The following is an 18908-nucleotide window of genomic DNA, read 5'->3' as shown; positions in this document are numbered from 1 at the left end:
ATATTTTATACTTAAAAATATTTTAATGTAAAATATAATGTAATATATAAAATATATTGTAAAATATACAAAAATGAAAACTCAATTACTGATATCTGTAAATTTCTTGACAGTTCTTGAGTTACCACTTTGTGCATTATTCTTGTATTTTTTTATTTAAAAAATTACTAATATAAGGCATGTTTGAAACCACTGGAAGATTTATAAAGAAAAAGTTGATATTCTTCCCTTATTCCATGCAATCCATTTTTCCTCATCTGAAAAACAGATGTTAGTTGTTTGCTATATGGGTCTCCTCACATTTCTTTTTCTTCCTGCTTATACAAATAAACCTAAATTCATGTCCTCATATATGGAGAGGCTGTGTTTGTGTTGATGGAATCACCTATACACAAATGTGAAACTTGTTTTTTTCACTTACTCATCTGGACATCTCTTCTGGTCAACTAATATAGATCCCACCAATTATATTTATAGTAGCACAATATTCTGTAGTATAAATGACTCCTAGTTAATTCAATTATTTCCTTGTTTTTGGACAATCCACCTATTTTTTGTGATTACTGTATTTTATTTTATTTTATTTTTTTTTGCCGTGCCACGCAGCTTGTAGGATCTTAGTTCCCTGACCAGGGATTAAACCCCAGCCCTTGGCAGTGAAAGTGTGGAGTCCTAACCACTGGATCACCAGGGACTTCCCTACTGTATTTTAAAATGTTACAATAAATATACTTACATATACATACACATATTATAAATAAATATATGATTATGAATACATCTACACTTCCATACACACAAATAACATTTTGGCACTTTTATTTCTTCCGGATATGATATTGACGTTGCTCCATCACGTGTGTTACATTTTAATGTATGTTGCTGTGTTTCCTGAAAGGAGATGGCAGTTTACAACCCCATCGACCGTGTAGTGAGTAGGCACATTCATTTCCCTACCTCTCCACTGAAGTTGAACATATATTAATTTTTTGCCGATTTTATGGGTGAGAAGTGGAATCTCATCAATATTTTAATTAGAATTTCCCCAACAATTTGTTAGATTGTGTATATTTTCATAAGTTTATTGTCCTTTGAATTTCACTTTTTGGTAACACTGTTTATATACTTGCCCATTTTTCCATTGGGATGTTAAGCATTTTGCTTATCATCTGTAGGAGCTTTTTATCATATGCATTACAGTCTGTGACCGGGGAGGAAAAGCTTTTTCCTCTATCCATCTTAGGTTCATTGGCTGAGGCCCTGTAAATTAAACTGACAAAAGACAGGTTAATGAGAGAAAAACAGATGTTTGTTAACATGCTCATTGTGCATACACATAGGAGTACTCAGTGATGAGTAACTCAAAGGGGTGGTAAGAACTTGGTGTTATGCAGCATCTTAACAAAAGAACAATAAATTTTGACAGAAGTGACGAGACGAAGGAAAGGGACCTTGAGTTTCTAGGGTGGCAAATTGTGGGAAGGTAAATATGTGGGAGAACTAATGGAAGATAAGAGCTAGTTAGTAAAGTTTGTTGTATAGGTTTCTCTGGTGTTGTCTCTGCGCTGGTAAATTTCTAGAGTGTCTCCAATTAATTTCTGTCGTTCCTGGTAGAGGGAGGTGGTGGGGGGAGGGGGGAACGCCTTTACCAATATATGTCTTGCTTTTAGGCAAATAGGGGGAGGGCAGAGAGTTTTTCTTGTATTTGCTTTTTCTCAATTGTCTTTAGCTCCTAATAATCCTTATGCCAAAGAGGCATACTTTGGGTGGCATATTTTGCTACCCATCAATAGTTTAACTTTTAACTTTATTTAATGGTGTCTTTTGTCATAAAAAAAAGTTTACATGTATGTAGTTAAGGACATCTGTCTTTTCCTTTATGATGTCTGGGTGTCCTATTTTGCTTTTAGGAAGACCTTCCTTCCCTAGATTATACAAATTTTTCAGTATTTTCTAAATTTTCTATTTTTTTGTTTTATTGTTTACTTTTAAACTGTTTTCTAGAGATCCAGCCTTAATTTTCTTCTTACCTTTCTCACTGTTCTTAGATGATCTCATTTACTCCCGTGGTGTTAACCCCTGACTATACACTGATGTCTTCTAAATCCGTATTTTAATCAAATTCCATAACTCCTACCACATCTCCAGAGCAAGCCTCATATATTGAGCACCTCACACACACCGAACTGAACTTACGATTGTTCTCCCTGTTCTCCACAGACTTTCTTTATTCCTACCTCTCTAGTCATGGATGCACCACCATCACCAGTAGCCTAGGTCCAGAAACCTGAAAGGGATCCTGCAGTCCTCCTTTTCACTTAACCCAAATGTTCAACAAACCTTCCTCTCTTATTATTTCTTTCATGTTAATTTCTCTTGAACCTGTCCACTTCTTTTTGCTCTCATTTCAACTTCCTGTACAATTGCAACAGCCTCCCAGCTGCTTTCCTTAATAAGTGTTTCCCCCATTCAATTTAACTTTAAAATTGTCTTTACAATTATCCTTCTGAAATGCAAATCAGACTAGACCTATATCTAAAATCCTTCAATCCCCTTCTAAGAAAAGTCTGAATTTCTAGGCATGGCCTTAAAAGCACTAATGAAAACAAACTTCTTGAGAGCAAGTCCACATCTTATCTATTTTGATTTTTGGTATAATAAAATACATATGTATGAAAAAACAAATTTCTGGGACAAAATCTATCAGATGCATGCATTCTGTTAGTGTCAGAAGCTAGATTTAATTTTATATGTCTCCTTTGTAATTATTTGAGTAGTTTTCTAATGAATCATAAATAAGGGCCAATATTATACTGGATGCCATAAAAAAGGAGGCTCAAATTGAGGAATGAGAATAAAATCTTTTGAACAGATACTCAGAAGTGAATTTGTCATGCTGATTTTATATCTTGAAGGCTTTGATACATCTTCCAAATTGCTTTTGAAATATATTGTTCATGTTTAAAACACCTCCAGCTGCTGGTTAAAATCTTTGAGTCTGAAGTATCATGATGTCTGCAACTAACTTTCAAATGGTTCAGCAAAAAATTATACATATCATATATACATATATATACACATATGTGTATGTACATAACTGCACAGATATGCATATACAGAGAGAAAAAGCAAATTTGGCAAATGTTAACAATTAGTGAATATAGGTGAGGGGTACATGGGTATTCATTGTACTATACTTTTACATTTTCTGAAGGTTTGAAAATTAGCAAAAGAAAATATTAGGAAAAAGAACTGCAACAGCAGTGTTTGAGAGCATGCATTTAAAAACAATCTCAACAACCGCAATATTAAAATAATTTTGAAAAAAATCTTTCATTATTCAAAACAAAAAGTTGTATAAATTTTGGTTTTTTACTTCTTTAGTTATAAAGATGAATGTTTTTCATATGTGTATAAGAACTTTAATTTCTCCTTTTATGAATGTTTTTTGTCCATGTTTCTATAGGGGGTTTATTTCTTAAGAGCCTTTTATATATGATATAAGTGTTTCTATACTTTTTAATATATAAACAGATAATTCTGAAACATATCTCATTATATGAGAATTTCATGTATTATAAAGAAAGTACCACAAACCAATGGAAAAGGGAAAAATTGGAAAAGTTGGCAAACTCTCACTCACATATGTGAGATTTTTACCATATCTCACACTAGTATAAATACCAAAATTAATGCTATATTATTAACAAGTTGATTACAAAAAAGTGTGAAATGTTAAAAAAAAGTTAAAATGAATACAGATAATTATTGGTTGATCTTGGGATTGAAAAGAACTTTCCAGGCTTCCCTCATGGCACAGTGGTTAAGAATCTGCCTGCCAGTGCAGGGGACACAGCTTTGAGCCCTGGTCTGGGAAGATCTCACATGCCATGGAGCAACTAAGCCTGTGCGCCACAGCTAGTGAGCCTGTGCTCGAGCCCATGAGCCACAGCTACTGAGCCCACATGCCACAACCACTGAAGCCTGGGCACCTAGAGCCCGTGCTCCGCAACAAGAGAAGCCACTGCAATGAGAAGCCCATGCACCGCAACGAAGAGTAGCCCCTGCTCACCGCAACTAGAAAAAGTGTACACGCAGCAACAAGGACCCAATGCAGACAAAAACAAATAAATTAAATTAAAAAAAAAGAAGAACTTTCCATAAAAATGATGGAGGAAAGAACAAACAAAAAAACTGGCAATATATTTGATTATATACAAACCTAAAAAGAAATACATAGACAAACACCAAATAATTGAAATCCTTAATATAAAGAGAACTTGAAATCAATAAAAACAATAATGTCACAATACAGAAAAAAAATAAATAAATAAAACCTGAGTAAGAAAATTCAAGTCATGAAAGAAGAAATCTAAATGCCTTTAAAATATAGGAGCAGATATTTTAAAACAGAGAATGCAAGGCACTGGTTCAGTTGGTTTATAGCAGTTTGTATGAGTGGGATTCAGCTTCAGCTGATGATGATCCAGAAACCTGGCAATAATGTTTTTGTAAATGTTAATGTAATACTCACTTCTGTTAGCAAGAGCACAGCAGGCAAGAGGGCAGATCATCCAGCCATATTTGGCATTGGTCAGGCCCTCATTAAAGTAATGCAATCAATATGGGGTTCCACCCTTTAAAATGCATGTGGAGAAACTAGAGAGGGTCTCCTAAGAGGCACCACCGAAATGATTACAGAGAAAGTCAAGCCAGTGGGGGAAGATTAAGGGGATTGTATTTATTTAGTCTAGAGAGGAAAAAGCTAAATAGTGAATACATAGTTATTTTCAATTATATAAGTACATGAAAAAAATGATTATCCTGAGGGAAAGCTATTCTATCTGTATGATAGACAATAAACTAAGAGGAATATGGTTAAATTGCACCAAGAGACTGTAATTAACTTTAGGCCTGGCAAAACTTCAGGGCAGACTAACAAACTAAGGAACCCCTGCTTTTGTATATCTTTCTGAGCAATTTAGACAACTGCCCATCTTGTGGCTTAGTTATAGAATAGCAGGTGGCTGGGTCCTTGATTAGAATTATAGGTTTATAGAATTTTAGAACTGAAAAATAGCTTCAGTAAAGTTTCTCATTTGTATGTTTTGTAGATTTCTGTTGCCACCCACTCACCAATAACATATACAAAGGAAAGTATAGGATATGGAGCCTTGAAAGTTAGAGTTTTATTGTGGTTGAATGACTGGAGCTTTTTAGAGAATCTACTGAGATAACGTGAACAGATTTTAGTTATCAGTAGGAAAAAGCAAACTGTAAATTAGGGTGGGGTGGTACTGTGATTCTTAAGCTTTTTCCAGGTTACAGGTAAAAACTAGTATTTATCCCAAGAAAAATGCATGTAGTTACATGCACCCATCCCTGGCACCCAGTTCCCCAAATGTAGTGGCCAAGGTAGAGGTAGTGTGATATAGTGGTTAAGAGCACAGCAATTGGACTTCTTATATCTAGATTAACATCCTACCTTTTCCACTTACTAGCCTTACAATCTTAAGAATGTTAGTTAATTTCTCCATGTCTGTTTCCTCATTTCTAAAATAGGGATAACTTATGTCCTGGAATTTTTTGGTAAACATCAATTAAGTAACAAAAGTAAATTTAAAAATATTTTTTAAGTAAATGGCCTGACACAACAGATGCTATAGAGAAGTTGTGATTGGTAATAAAATTGATTCAATAGGTAATGATTGATGTTAAAAAGTGAAAAAGAATAAAAAGCATTCATTGCACTTAGTAATCATTAGTATTACTTTCAATAATTTTTTTTCTGTTATATGTATGTTTGTGTGTGTAAGATTGTTGTGGAGCACTTGTGTACAGGTAGTGATAGATATATGATATTTATTATTGTAGGTCATGGTCAAAAAGCTTGTAGTCATTATAGGTTATTACTTTTATTGTTTTTAATTTTATCCCTTTTTAAAAATTTTTTAGTGTTTTCTATAGGACTGCAATAGATATCCCCACCTCACCTCATGTTATTTTATTATTTTTTAAAAATTAATTTATTTATTTTTGGCTGTGTCAGGTCTTCGTTTCTGTGCGAGGGCTTTCTCCAGTTGCGGCGAGCGGGGACCACTCTTCATCACGGTGTGCAGTCCTGTCACTGCCGCGGCCTCTCCCATTGTGGAGCACAGGCTCCATATGCACAGGCTCAGTAGTTGTGGCTCACGGGCTTAGTTGCTCCGCGGCATGTGGGATCCTCCCAGACCAGGGCTCGAACCCGTGTCCCCTGCATTGGCAGGCAGATTCCCAACCACTGCGCCACCAGGGAAGCCCACCTCATGTTATTTTGAAGTAACATGACACCACCTCATATATAAGGCAACAACCCTACAACAATATACTTCTATCCACCTTCTCCAGCCTTGGTGCCATGATCCTCACGCATTTTACTTCTACACGTTACCAACCCTACAACATATTGCTATCTTTTTTGCTTTAAATGGTCAACTTTCCATCAAATAAGTTGAGAAAAAGAAAAAAAAGACTTCCATATTTATTATCTTTGGTGTGCTTACTATTTCCTGTAGAGCTGAGCCTCCATGCTCCACTGTCCTCCCTCAACCTAAAGAACCTCCTTTAGCATCCTCTATAGTGTGGATCTTCTGGCAATAATCTCTTCCAACCTTTACAATCTGAAAACATCTCCAACCTCATTCCCACAATTAAAGGACATCTTTGCTGGTTATAAAGCTGTAGACTGACAATCCCCCTTCCTCAGCCCCTTAAAGATGTTGTTCCATTGCCATCTGGACTACTTTGCTTTTGCTGTAAAGCAAATAGCCCCATCTTTGTTTCTCTGCATTGTCTCCTCTTAACCCATCACGTATGGTTTTCTCTTTATCCTTGGTTTTCAGTAATTAGACCATAATATACCCCAGTGTTGTTTGGCTTGTGTTCTTTCTGCTTGAAATTCACTGAGTTTCTTGGATTCTGGAGTGGATACTGTATTTCTAATCAAATTTGAATGTTGTTCAGTCATTGGCCCTCCAAATATTTTTCTCTCTGTCCTCTCCTGAGACTTCAGTTGCATGTCTATTAGATGATTTGATTTGATCTCTTAGGTCACTGATGCACTCTGTTCTTTTTTCCTTTCAATCATTTTTTTTCTCTGAGATTCAGACTGGAAAATCTCTACTGACCTGTCTTTAATTCCACTGATGATTTTTTCTGAAATGTACAATCCTAGTGTGCTAGTTTGGATCCTCTGAGAAGCAAATGAATCATGGGATTAGATTTCCAAAAGATATGTTGGGAAAATATCTGTGAAGGATAAAAGAAAAAGGTAGAGAGAACTTTCAGATTGTAAGTAAAGTTTGATGCCTGTGAAGGAGATGAAAAGGATAGGGAAGGAGGATTGTATAGGAAATTTAGACTTTTACACAGAAGTAAAAACGTTTTGCCAGGCTTATGGGAATTTCTTAATCCAAAGTAACCCACTGGAGAATTCCTACAACTCATAGGACTGGACCTTTATTAATAGCCCTGTGATGCTCAGCCATTGGCTGGGAGCAGCCCATAGGAGGCTTGGCTTTGATGTGACTGCCACTATAGAGCCAGTAGCTGGGCTATTAGTCAGTTTTACTCCATATAGCAGGAGATCTAAACAGTGCACGTTTATGATTAACCTACTGCTATTAGGCACATTTAATTATTTTTAATTTTAGATATTCTGTTTTTAGTGCTATAATTTTCCTTTTGGCTCATTTTAGTGTTTCTGTTTCTTTCCTTAAAACCCCTATCCGTTCATTGCATTTATCTTTTCTTTAATAGATTTATAATAGTCAAAAATTAGTTTAAAAATCTTTGCTAATTCCATTAGTTAGGTCATTTGTCGGTCTGATTCTGGGCTATGTTTGTCTCTTAAATAGTGTCACATTTTCCTGTTTTATTGCCTGTCTCATAATTTCTTACTGTTTTCTGGATATTGTGTATAAAAGAACAGTGGAGACTAAAGTACATTATTTTTTTTTTTGTTTTATTATCCAGAGAGTGTACGTTCCTTCTTCTGTCTTTTGATTAGGGTGAGGGACTGGTAGTTCATCTCTCTCCTACAGGGGTGTTGAGCAGGAACTGGATCACAGCTTTAATTATATTATAATTATATCGTATTCACCTGTGATTAATCACACTCCCAACTTCCTTCACAGACTTTCTGACCTTGTCAGTATCTGAGCCGGGAGGAGGTTAGGCTGTAGTTTCATCTTTGAATCAAAATCTGCAGGATCTGGGAGAGAGAGAGCAAGAGGGAGAGTGTGAGAGTTAGTTCAAGCCAAAATGGCCGACATAATCTCTGCTGGTTTCTGAATATTTAAAATACAAAAAAACAGACAGACAGAAATCATTTTTTGGACCTTTTTTCATTTCCGTTTCTACCTTGTATGCCTCAATTTGCTGGATTTAAGCACTGCTGCAGTTTATGAGAGAGAAGGAGCAAGAAAGAGAAGAACAGTCAATGGAAGACAAGAGAAGGAAAAAAGAGGATAAAAAGAAAAAAGAAGCCACTCAGAAGATGGGTTTTATCAATTAAGTCTGTCTTTACATCGCCAAGCAAATAGAATAAGTAACTGCCTTGGCTTGGATACCTGACATCTTAATAATGCTACTTGAGCTTTTTTTTTTTCCTCTTTTTGATTGGGGTTCTGTTTTACCTTGTTGATTCATTGTTGTTGATTCTTTTATATTTTTATTTTTCCTAATAAATCTTTTATTTTTCTAATTTTATTTTATACTTTGCTATTCTCTTTCCTTTTGGCCCTTTTTTTTCTTTTTTTCTGTTGTGGTTTTATTTTACCTTGTTGCAGTTGTTTCAATTATAGTTTTATTTTTACTAATATATTTATTATCTTTCTAATTTTATTTTGTTTTTTATTCTTTGATATTGTACTGCTCCTTTTTTTCTTTCTTTCTTCCTTTTTTTTTTTTTTCCCCGCACCACGGAGCTTGCGGGATCTTGGTTCCCAGGACAGAGGTCCAAGTCTAAACCACTGAACTAACAGACAACCTCAGACTCCAGGGAATATCAATGGGAGTGAGGCCTCCTGGAGGTCCTCATCTCAGCACCAAGACCCAGCTCTATCCAACAGCCTGCAAACTCCAGTGCTGGACGTCTCAGGCTAAACAACCGGTAAGACAGAAATACAGCACCACCCACCAAAAAAACCAAAAAAAAAAAAAATGAAATGAGAGAAAAATATGATACAGGTAAAGGAGCAATGTAAAAACCTACAAGAACAAATAAATGAAGATGAAATAGGCAACCTACCTGAAAAAGAATTCAGAGTAATAATAGTAAAGATGATCCAAAATCTCGGAAATAGAATGGAGAAAATACAAGAAACATTTAACAAGGATCTAGAAGAACTAAAGAGCAAACAAACAGTGATGAACAACACAATTACTGAAATTAAAAATACTCTAGAAGTAATCAATAACAGAATAACTGAGGCAGAATAGCGGATAAGTGAATTGGAAGATAAAATGGTGGAAATAACTGCCAGGGAGCAGAATAAAGAAAAAAGAATGAAAAGAATTGAAGACAATCTGACAGACCTCTAGAACAACATTAAACACACAAATACTCAAATTATAGGGCTCCCAGAAGAAGAAGAGAAAACCAACGGTCTGAGAAAATATTTGAAGAGATTATAGTCGAAAACTTCCCTAACATGGGAAAGGAAATAGTCACCCAAGTCCAGGAAGCATAGAGAGTCCCATATAGGAAAAACCCAAAGAGAAACATGCTGAGACACATATTAATCAAACTATCAAAACTTAAATACAAAGAAAAAATATTAAAAGCAGCAAGGGAAAAACAACAAATAACATACAAGGGAATCCCCATAAGGTTAACAGCTGATCTTTCAGCAGAAACTCTGCAAGCCAGAAGGGAGTGGCAGGACATATTTAAAGTGATGAAAGGGAAAAAACTACAACCAAGATTACTCTACCCAGCAAGGATCTTATTCAGATTTGATGGAGAAATTAAAACCTTTACACATACGCACAACTTAAGAGCATTCAGCAACACCAAACCAGCTTTACAACAAATGCTAAAGGAACTTCTCTAGGCAGGAAATGCAAGAGAAGGAAAAGACCTACAAACCCAAAACAATTAAGAAAACGGTAATAGGAACATACATATTGATAACTACCTTAAATGTAAATGGATTAAATGCTCCAACCAAAAGACATAGACTGGCTGATTGGATCCAAAAACAAGACCCATACATATGCTGTCTACAAGAGACCCACTGCAGACCTAGGGACACACACAAACTGAAAGTGCAGGTATGGAAAAAGTTATTCCATGCAAATGGAAATGAAAAGAAAGCTGGAGTAGCAATTCTTATATCAGACAAAATAGACTTTAAAATAAAGACTATTGCAAGAGATGAAGAACACTACATAATGATCAAGGGATCAATCCAAGAAGAAGATATAAAAAGTGTAAATATTTATGCACCCAACATAGGAGCACCTCAGTATATAAAGAAAATGCTAACAGCCATAAAAGGGGAAATCGAAAGTAACACAATCATAGTAGGGGACTTTAACACCTCAATTTCACCAATGTACAGGTCATACAAAATGAAAATACATAAGGAAACGCAAGCTTTAAATGACACATTAAACAAGGTGGACTTAAATGATATTTATAGGACATTCCATCCAAAAACACTTTTTTCTCAAGTGCTCGTAGAATGTTCTCCAGGAGACCATATCTTGGGTCACAAATCCAGCCTTGGTAAATTTAAGAAAATTGAAATTGTATCAAGTATCTTTTTCAACCACAGTGCTATGAGACTAGATATCAATTACAGGGAAAAAAAAACCTGTAAAAAAAATACAAACACATAGATACTAAACAATATGCTACTAAATAACCAACAGAACACTGAAGAGGATTCCCTGGTGGTGCAGTGGTTGAGAGTCTGCCTGCCGATGCAGGGGACACGGGTTTGCACCCCGGTCCGGGAAGATCCCACATGCCGTGGAGCCGCTGGGCCCGTGAGCCATGGCCGCTGAGCCTGCGCATCCGGAGCCTGTGCTCCGCAATGGGAGAGGCCACAACAGTGAGAGGCCCGCGTACCGCAAAAAAAAAAAAAAAAAAAAAGAACACTGAAGAAATCAAAGAGGAAATCAAAAAATACCTAGAAACAAATGACAAAACACGACTACCCAAAACCTATGGGATACAGCAAAAGCAGTTTTAAGAGGGAATTTTATAGCAATACAATCCTACCTCAAGAAACAAGAAAAATCTCAAATAAACAACCTAACCTTACACCTAAAGCAATTAGAGAAAGAAGAACAAAAAAACACCAAAGTTAGCAGAAGGAAAGAAATACTAAATATCAGATCAGAAATAAATGAAAAAGAAATGAAGGAAAAGATAACAAAGATCAATAAAAAAAGCTGGTTCTTAGAGAAGATAAACAAAATTGATAAACCATTAGCCAAACTCATCAAGAAAAAAAGGGAGAAGACTCAAATCAACAGAATTAGAAATGAAAAAAGGAGAAGTAATACACAGGATCAGGAGAGGTTACTACAAGTAACTATATGTCAATAAAATGGACAACCTGGAAGAAATGGACACATTCTTAGAAAAGCACAATCTTCCGAGACTGAACCAGGAAGAAGTAGAAAATATAAACACACCAATCACAAGCACTAAAGTTGAAACTGTGATTAGAAATGTTCCAATGAACAAAAGCCCAGGACCAGATGGCTTCACAGGTGAATTCTATCAAACATTTAGAGAAGAGCTAACACCTATCCTTCTCCAACTCTTCCAAAATATAGCAGAGGGAGAAACACTCCCAAACTCATTCTACGAGGCCACCATCACCCTGACACCAAAAGTAGACAAAGATGTGACAATAAAAGGAAAACTACAGGCCAATATCTCTGATGAATATAGATGCAAAAATACTCAACAAAATACTAGCAAACAGAATCCAAGAACACATTAAAAGGATCATACACTATGATCAAGTGGGATTTATCCCAGGAATGCAAGGATTCTTCAATATATGCAAATCAATCAATGTGATACACCATGTTAACAAACTGAAGGATAAAAACCGTATGATCATCTCAGTAGATTCAGAAAAAGCTTCCAACAAAATTCAGCACCCATTTATGATAAAAACTCTGCAGAGAGTAGGCATAGAGGGAACATTCCTCACCATAATAAAGGCCATATATGACAAACCCACAGCCAGTATCATTCTCAGTGGTGAAAAACTGAAGCCATTTTCTCTAAGATCAGGAACAAGACGAGGTTGCCCACTCTCACCACTATTTTTCAGCATAGTTTTGGAAGTTTTAGCAATCAGAGAAGAAAATGAAATAAAAGGAATCCAAATCAGAAAAGAAGTAAAACTGTGACTGTTTGCAGATGACATGATACTATACATAGAGAATCCTAAAGATGCTACCAGAAAACTACTAGAGCTCATCAATGAATTTGGTAAAGTAGCAGGATACAAAATTAATGCACAGCAATCTCTGGCATTCCTATACACTAATGATGAAAAATCTGAAAGTGAAATTAAGAAAACACTCCCATTTACCATTAAAACAAAAAGAATAAAATATCTAGGAATAAACCTACCTAAGGAGACAAAAGACCTGTATGCAGAAAATTATAAGACACTGATGAAAGAAATTAAAGATGATACAGATAGATGGAGAGATATACCATGTTCTCATATTGGAGGACTCAACATTGTGAAAATGACTCTACTACCCAAAGCAATCTACAGATTTAATGCAATCCCTATCAAACTACCAATGGCATTTTTCACAGAACTGGAACAAAAAATTTCACAATTTGTATGGAAACACAAAAGATCCCGAACAGCCAAAGCAATCTTGAGAAAGAAAAACGGAGCTGGAGGAATCAGGCTCCCAGACTTCAGACTATACTACAAAGCTACAGTAATCAAGACAGTATGACTGGCACAAAAACAGAAATATAGATCAATGGAACAAGATTGAAAGCCCAGGGATAAACCCACGCACATATGGTCACCTTATCTTTGATAAAGGAGGCAAGAATATACAGTGGAGAAAAGACAGCCCTTTCAATAAGTGGTGCTGGGAAAACTGGACAGCTACATGTAAAAGAATGAAATTAGAACACTTTCTAACACCCTACACAAAAATAAACTCTAAATGGATTAAAGACCTAATGTAAGGCCAGGCACTATAAAACACTTAGAGGAAAATGTAGGCAGAACACTCTATGACATAAATCACAGCAAGATCCTTTTTGACCCACCTTCTATAGAGATGGAAATAAAAGCAAAAATAAACAAATGGGTCCTAATGAAATTAAAAGCTTTTGCACAGCAAAGGAAACCATAAACAAGACGAAAAGACAACCCTCAGAATGGGAGAAAATATTTGCATACGAAGAAACTGGCAAAGGATTCATCTCCAAAATATACAAGCAGCTCGTGAAGCTCAATACCACAAAAACGAACAACCCAATCCAAAAATGGGCAGAAGACCTAAATAGACATTTCTCCAAAGAAGATATACAGATTGCCAACAAACACATGAAAAGATGCTCAACATCACTGATCATTATAGAAATGCAAATCAAAACTACCATTAGGTATCACGTCACACTGGTCAGAAAGACCATCATCAAAAAATCTATAAACACAAATGCTGGAGAGGGTGTGGAGAAAAGGGAACCCTCTTGCACTATTGGTGGGAATGTAAACTGATACAGCCACTATGGAGAACAGTATGGAGGTTCCTTAAAAAACTAAAAATAGAACTACCATACGACCCAGCAATCCCAATCCTTGGCATATACCCTGAGAAAACCATGATTCAAAAAGAGTCATGTACCACAATGTTCATTGCAGCTCTATTTACAATAGCCAGGACATGGAAGCAACCTAAGTGTCCATTGACAGATGAATGGATAGAGAAGATGTGGCACATATATACAGTGGAATATTACTCGGCCATAAAAAGGAATGAACTTGAGTTATTTGTAGTGAGGTGTATGGACCTACAGTCTGTCATACAGATTGAAGTAAGTCAGAAAAAACAAATGCCGTATGCTAACACATATATATGGAATGTAAAAAAAAAATCGTTCTGATGAACCTAGTTGCAGGGCAGGAATAAAGACGCAGATGTAGAGAATGGACTTGAGGACATGGGGAGGGAGAGGGGGAATGGTAAGCTGGGACGAAGTGAGAGAGTGACATGGACATATATACACTACCAAGTGCAAAATAGATAGCTAGTGGGAAAGAGCCACATAGCACAGGGAGATTCGCTCGGTGCTTTGTGACCACCTAGAGGGGTGGGATAGGGAGGGTGGGAGAGAGGCTCAAGAGGGAGGGGATATGAGGATATACAGGTGCATATAGCTGATTCACTTTGATATACAGCAGACACTAACACAACACTGTAAAGCAATTATACTCCAATAAAGATGGTAAAGAAAAAAAATAATCTGGAGGATCGCTAGAAATTGAGCAGCATGGGAATGTGAGAGACTATGTAATTATGTGTTTTTCCCTCCCATTTCCTTCTCAGTATAATCTGGGGGTTATGTCAAGGAGATCTCTCTCAGGCTGAGCAATTCGTTTTTCATTTAGGGCTCTGTCAGGCTCTAGTCTTCCCTGCTATGCTTCACTGTTTAATAACATTTGTCTGATTTCTCTTTCACTCAAAACATCCCAAGCTACAACAAGCTGGCTCCTCCATCCTCCCATACGCAGAGCAGGTATTCACTCCCAGGTGTGGGAACTTACATACTGTCTGTTCATCTAAGAAGGGATGTGACATACTCTCTGTAATTCATTTCATTAAGGCTTCCTTGCACCTGCCACTCTTTGCAAATCTCACAGAAACGTATGATTTTATTTTGTCTAAATATTTCTTACTATTACCATAGGTGTAAAGGTCTTTTGTGTCTGTGTAGGATTACCTGGAAACAGAACTCTGTTACAGTTTATTGATAAGTGATGGATGAAGATTTACAGCTCACTTATCTATAGTTGAGCTTGAAGCTATTTAGTGTTGATATTATTTATTAAAATTTTGTGCTCAGGCAAAATGAAGAGGCTGAAGTCAAGAGGTTTGCTTGTTTCAAAACATTTCCCTTTGGTATGATGCTTCCTGTTGCTCCTTCCCACTAGTAACTGGTGATGAAGGGGAAGATCATTCAGTGCTGTCTGAGTAACCTTTAAACTTACATATTTTTTGCTTGCCTATTATTATCCCTCCCCAGAATGCACTCTTCCTCTTTTTCTACTACAGTGAACTTCTCCAAAACCCAATTCATGCATATTCTCCTTTGAGAATCCTTTCCAAAATGTTTAAAGCTTTTTCTTAAACTTTGTCTGCAAAGGACCAGAAAATACTAGATTTTTTAGGACAGTCTCTGTCATCACTATTCAACTCAACTAGTGTAGCAAGAAAGCTGCAGGTTACAAGGCCTTATTGGTCATTCTTGCTTTCTTGGAGGTTCCAAGGTCACTACACTACAGATAAGATGTAACTGAATGAGCATGGCTATGTTCCCCTAAAATTTAATTTAACAAAACAGCCAGATTGTAGTTTGCCGACACTTCTCTTAAAGAATTAGTAGGCCTACATAATTGGGCTTGTCAAATCGTAAGGTGGTTGATTATTCATTTGGACTACTTTGAACACAGTTAACATAGGATGTACTTTGTTACCAGCATGTATGTTGGGCACACAATAATTATTTGCAGTATAAATGAAAGAAAAGAAGAAATGGAGGAAAATATGAGATGACCGTGGAAATGGAGAGACAGAAGCAAGTGAAAAAACAACTATCTTTGATAAACAGTGCTAGTCGCTGTAACAGATAAACCCCCAGTTCTAAACTTAGAACTTAAACCTCAGTTCTAAGTTTCTTACCACAACAAAGATTTATTTCTTCCTTACATCATAGGTCAGTGTGCAATGGCAGGGTCAGGTGGAGTAGACCTTGTTCTACACAGTCATTCAGGGGCACGGGCGCAAGTCCTTCCATCTAAAGGCTCCGCAACCTGCCCTAGGTCCTCAGAGTGCTCTCCATTCAGCCAGGAAAAGAGAGCAAGAGTCATGCGTAGAAGGTTCTAATGGCCCAGGACTGGAAATGGCACCCATCACTTTTGCACATGTTTTGTTGTCAAGATCTCAGGCATAGGTTCCACCCTATGGTGAAAAAAAGAGGCTGAAAAATATATTCTAACTCTGCGCCTAGTGAGAAGAGGGGGTTATGGCACTAGCAGTAAGCAATCTAGTTTGGGTTACACTGAAGGAAGGCAGTGAGAGGATAAAACAGTTTAGATGAGAAAGCAAACAAAAGACACTTCCCAGAGGGAGGGAGCAGCATTTCCAACAAGAGCATACAGGTTAATTTTCTCAGTAGACACTTGCAGCCCTTGTAAGTGCTGTCATTTGCAAATATATAAACTGTCTGAGATAAATAAAATTGTGTGTCTGGGGAAAAAAATACACAAAACTATGATTGGCCACACTTCAAGATACAGTGAAACAATGTGGCAGATGTGTGGGAAGGCACCTGCCCTCTGTCTGGGGGAGGTTACAGGCATTAAGTTTGGTTATTGTAAAGCCCAAGGTACAATTATCAATCTCTGAAAACAATTTTATACTAATTGAATCTTAATTACATTGAGTCTCTTTCTCAGTAGCTGCAATTATGTCCTTTAGAGTAATCCCACGGGACATTTCTCAGAGTTATTCAGAGTGTTTTCTTATCAGGGTTGGGAAATAGTGATAGAAATGGGAAGGTAGAGATCTTGTATATAAAGAATGAAAGAAAGATATTGATCATGTATAGTGTGTGGTTATTATAAGATTATTATTCTCATTATTTTAGTTTATTTATTGCAGTTGAATTGCTTATGGAGTTGAAATACCAGTAATTATACCTGCCTAGGGGAGATTAATCCATGAGAACTTTTTTTAAATGAAGGGATTACAGGGAAGCTGTTTTCCCGGTGATGCAAAAAAGGATTGTGGGTCCCTTCCAAAATTCTACTTCCTTTAAAAATCTGGTTTTAAAGTGGGCTTTCCAGGAGAGTAGATAATTTGGAGTTGCTGCAAATTACTTCCTGGGCCTGAATTTCTGTTGTCCATGTAGTGATTTGCAGACAAATGAAAAATATCTGGAATTAGAGTCAGGCTCTTGAGCTGAGGCAGCTTGGAGAAAGCCGCTAAGGGGGTTGGAAGGAAGCCTCTGCCCTTTCATTTACAAAAGGATAAGGCTTCTTCACTGAAGCCTTGGTTCCTTAAATAGGCCCTGCACTCCGTCCATGACAGCTCACGAAGTATCTAGCACTGGTCTCCCTCGCAGTCTCCAGCAAGGTCGCCAGCTTTTCACAATTGCTGTCATAACTGTGGCTCCCTTGGCAGGATGTTCAATCCTTCTCACTGCCATAGAGCATGGATATATTTAGCTCAGTAACCATGCTTAGCAGTTGGGCAGAATGGGTTGCATTGACTCTGATTTCTGTCCTGTCTTTTCTCTTAGGATGTGAGTTGTCTTGGTTGACACTGAAGAATGAATAGAATGAAGGTGCAGTGGGGGTGAGTAAGGCTATAAATTTGTTTTCATGATTGTTAAATTCTCATTTTATATATTCAAGGAATTGGCATGTGTGTTGCAAAATGTAAAATTTACTGTTACAAAAAATTAAAATGACATATTTCTGTGTACTATCAACCAATGATTGTGCTAACCAAAGAAAGGAAACATCACCATTAAATAGATAGTTGAGATTTGATTTCACTTTGGAAAGTGGAAATCCATGAGAAGAATTCTAAGGGAAGTGTGAGCTATATTAATGGGGCACTTGGAAACACAGTAAGCTCTCAGTAGATGATAGTTATTAATAATAATTTTAGTTAATATCAACTGAGTGCTCATCAGGTTTCAAGAACTGTTCTAATAACTCTATAATATAGGCAGTATTATACCCATTTTATAGATGAGAAAACTGAGGCACAGATAATTTATAGATCTTGTCTAGGTTCACAAAGGAAGCTCAGAGTCAGAATTCAGTCCCAGCTAGCTTAACTCCAGAGCGTCTTCTGATAACCTTTCCTACATTCTATTGCCCACCAACCTGGCATATGGGTCTACTTTCCTATGCCCCTTTTCTTTTTTCTAGGTTTTCAGTGTGGAGTTCTAAGAGAAAGAGGGAACCGTCCTTTCTTAGGTGTTGCTCACAGCTTTTCCATTCCCATTCAGACAGCAGCCCTAGCTCCAGGTGGAAAGGGCAACCTACTCATTGAGGAGATTCTGATGTCTGTAACCCATGCTGAGCCAGGGTATCTGGAGGAGGTAAAGAGGATGTAGGCTAGTGGAGAAAGGGGGAATTAAAGGCCTTCTCTCCTCTCCAAATGCCCCAAAAGTCTCTAGCGCAGATTAGTTGGAATTGCTGTCTTGGAGCAGGTTGAAGAAACTTTTTTACTAAGAATAATTAAACCACAAATAACCTTCCCACATCCCCAGCCACACATATTCACACACACATATATGCAGAGTACACATTTGAATTTTTATATTTCAAGCATTAATCAACTAAGATCTGTTGGCATTGTGGCTGCATTGAGCAGATGAAAATCATTACAGCTTAAATGTTTCTGCTCTTTCTACACAAAGAATAAAAGAAGTAATAGTCTAAGATGTGTAGCAGAACATTTTTCAGCTTTGGCTTCAAATCACCTTATAGAAAAAACTTAGAGGTATACTTGTACAAGCATAAACTATATGACGTTGGTTATTCAAATGAAAAAGACTGATTTTTAAGAAGTGTGCCAGAGTGTGTTCATATTGATGAAAGCAGTCTCTTCCTGTAGTAAAG

The 18908-nt window shown here is 36.8% G+C and overlaps 1 long non-coding RNA gene across 1 annotated transcript in view; it reads left to right on the top strand.

The window, feature by feature from the left end:
• Positions 1-18908, top strand: part of LOC117201165 (uncharacterized) — a 384049-nt gene that overhangs the window by 55146 nt on the left and 309995 nt on the right. The window contains exon 2 of the long non-coding RNA XR_007470317.1: positions 17573-17628. This is a non-coding gene — a long non-coding RNA (uncharacterized LOC117201165). The remainder of the gene's footprint in view (positions 1-17572; positions 17629-18908) is intronic.

This window comes from Orcinus orca, chromosome 11 (assembly GCF_937001465.1).
Source record: "Orcinus orca chromosome 11, mOrcOrc1.1, whole genome shotgun sequence".
NCBI lineage: Eukaryota > Metazoa > Chordata > Mammalia > Artiodactyla > Delphinidae > Orcinus > Orcinus orca.
The sequence above is the reverse complement of the archived record's forward strand: the minus strand, read 5'-3'. Positions and strand labels throughout refer to the sequence as shown.